At 38.9% G+C, this 3,274-nt stretch overlaps 1 non-coding gene across 1 annotated transcript; it reads right to left on the bottom strand.

Moving 5' to 3' along the window:
- Window positions 1-2,450: 2,450 nt before the first annotated feature.
- Window positions 2,451-2,522, bottom strand: TRNAE-UUC (transfer RNA glutamic acid (anticodon UUC)). Its single transcript has one exon. It is a non-coding gene; the product is annotated as a tRNA-Glu (tRNA).
- Between the last annotated feature and the right edge of the window lie 752 nt (window positions 2,523-3,274).

Here is a 3,274-nt window from a genome sequence, read left to right as displayed (position 1 = left end):
CTTTCAAACCGCTAATGGACAAGTTCTTCTACTCCTGGGTAAAAACTCAGCCTCTTGAACTTTCTGGCCACTGTTAAATTAAAAACTTTAAAAAGACCTTAATCACAAAATAAAAGTTCAGTTCCACATTTTAAATATCCAGTCCCACATAAGCATCAAAATTCAAACCTTGATTCCAAGATCAGGTTTCTTTTCCTTCTCCAGGTCAGGTTGTTGCAGTCAAGAGGGGAGCTGCCCTTTTTCTCTTTTTTCAGCTTGTACTTCTTCTCCTGTTCATTAAATCCAGCTCTGAATCCTCTGGGTCAGGAAAGAAAGAAGAGGCAAGGAGACCAGGAAAGCGCTTCCCAACAAGTATGAGAGGTGAGCTAGCATCAGCACTCTCAGGGATCAGCACTATCCACATCTGACTCTTCAGCTCATGATGCATTATGGGCTGAATGTTGATGGCTCCCTAAAAATTCATATGTCGAAATCCTAACCCCCAACGGATGGTGTTGGCGGAGGGTCTTTGGTAGATGATTTCCTCTTGAGGGCGGAGCCCTCCTGAATGGGATTAGTGCCCTTATAAGAAGAGACACAAGAGCTTTCTCACTCTTCCTGCCATATGAGGATATACTAGAGAGACATTCATGAGACTGCAGGAAGTAAGATGTAAAATTCCAGTAGTGGGACAAGGACATCCCAGGAAAAGTGGGGGCACCATAGCAAGATCTGCAGACACTGACATTTGGAGGCTCCCTATGAACTGCCTATGTCCCCCACACAGTCACCATAAAGTCTCCAAGCCCCATTCAAGCACACCGGGTCTCAGGTCCCTTTTCAGTGCTTCATTCTTTTTTTTTGGTGGGGGGTGGGGGCAGAAAATTGCTTTATCTATCTTTTTAAGTTATGAAAGCATGACAACACATTTACGGGAGATGTGGAAAATAAAGAACAAAGTTACATACAGTTCCACTATATATTACAATTCTTTTTAAGTAGATAAATCAATATTTTTAGCTGGAGTTTCAATATCCCACCCTTAAAAATTAATCGAATGAATATACAGAAAAGCAAAAGAATGTAGTAGACCTGAAAAGCACTATGTGACCCAACTCAACAGAATCAAGACTTATACAGCTTTCACACAACAGTAGGATACAGGTTCTAGTCAGGTTCCCATAGACTATCACAAAAATTCCATGGTCTAAAGGTATTAAAATCATACAGAGTATGTTCTCTTATCTTGAGTGCTCCATTCTTAAAAATGAGCCGCCAGCCAGAGATCTCTAGACATATGAGGAAGCCTCCTTATCACTCAGGTATTGCTATAATAATCCCACATGGAAGATAGTCACAAAATCTCGACTGACAATTAGGTAAGAAAAAGAAATAAAATGTATCCCAATCAGAAACGAAAAAGTAAAATTGTCTCTATTTTCAGACTGCATAATCTTATATAGAGACAATCCTAAAGACCACCAAAAGCTGTTAGGATTAATAAATTCAAGTACAGTTGCAGGATATAAAATGAACAAATCAGTAATCAGTTCCACTTCTATACACTAACAACAAAATATCTGAAAAAGAATAAACAAAACAATAGTGTTTATGATAGCATCAAAAACAATAAAAGAATTAGGAATAAACTAACACCAAGAAGGTGTACACTGAAAAGTACAAGACTTAATGAAAGAAATTAAAGGAGACAGAAATAAATAGAAATATATCCTGTGTTCATCGATTGGAAGGACATTGTTAAAATAGCCACACTACCCAAAACAACCTATAGATTCAATGCAGTAAAAATTCCAATGATAATTTTTACAGACATAGAAAAAAAAAAACTTGTATGGAACAACGAAAGACTCTGAATAGTCAGAGAAATCTTGAAAAACTGGAAGTTTCACACTTCTTGGTTTTTCAAACTTCATTACAAAGCCATAGTAATCAAAACTGGACATTGCTGGCATAAAAATATACACGTAGACCACGGAACAGAATCAAGAGCCCAGAAATAAACCCACAGATAAACAGTCACTAATATTCGACATGGGAGCGAAGAACACTGATGAGGAAAGGATAGTTTCTCCAATAAATGGTGTTGGGAAAACCGCATAATCCCAAGCAGAAGAAAGAAGCTGAACTTCTATCTTTTTCCACTTACAAAAACTAACTCAGAATGGATTTTAAAGATTTAAATGCAGAGCTGAAACTGTAAGATGCCTAGAAGAGTGCTGGCAAGGGTGTGGAAACAGAGACCCCGTGCACTGTTGCTGGGAACGTTAAGTTGGCACATTCTGTAACACAGTATGCAGATTCTTCAAAAATCAAAACTCGAATTATCATACGATCCAGCTATTCTAATTCTGGGTATAAATACACAGAAAATGGAATTGATATCCTTTGTTTTTTTTTGGAAAATAGTTTTCAAACTGTATTTTCAAAGCTCACAGTTTGGGGGATCCCAGTTCCCTGACCAGGGAATGAACCTAGGCCCTGGCAGTGAAAGTGCCAAGTCCTAACCACTGAACCACCAGGAAATTCCCCAAATCAGTATTTTGATGAGGTATCTGCACCCCCGTTTTCACTGAAGCATTATTCACAATGGCCAAGATATGGAAACAACCTAAGAGTCCGTCTACGGATGCAAAGATAAAGATGTGAGAGACACACACACACACACACACACACACACAATGGACTGTCAGTCACCTATTAAAAACAGAAAGCATCCTGCCTTTTGAAACAAAATTAATGGAAGGATGGATGGAACTTCATGGCATTATGCTAAATGAAATAAGTCAGACCGAGAAAGACAAATATTATCTGATCTTACTTACATGTGGAATCTAAAAAAGCAGAACTCACAGAAGTCGAGAGAAGGATGGTGGCTGCTAGGGGCTGGCTGGGGCGGGGGAAATGAGAAGTTGGTCAAAGGGTACAAACTTCCACTTATGAGTGAGTCCTGGGGCCCTGATATACAGCGTGATGACTACAGTCAACTACACTTGACAGTATATACATGAAATTTGCTAAGAACGTAGATCTTAAACATTCTCGCCTTTTTGGGGTGGGAGCTGAGAGGGAGGTTCAAGAGGGAGGGGACATATACATACCTGTGGCTGAATTATGTTGATGCATGGCAGAAACCAACATAGTATTATAAAGCAATTATCCTCCAATTAAGAATAAATAAAACTCTTAAATGGCAATTATGTGAGGTGATTGAGGTATTAATGAACCTCTTGCGGGCATCATTTTGCACATGTAAGTGTATCAAATCATCATGTTG

Source organism: Budorcas taxicolor, chromosome 20 (assembly GCF_023091745.1).
Source record: "Budorcas taxicolor isolate Tak-1 chromosome 20, Takin1.1, whole genome shotgun sequence".
Lineage (NCBI taxonomy): Eukaryota > Metazoa > Chordata > Mammalia > Artiodactyla > Bovidae > Budorcas > Budorcas taxicolor.
The sequence above is the reverse complement of the archived record's forward strand: the minus strand, read 5'-3'. Positions and strand labels throughout refer to the sequence as shown.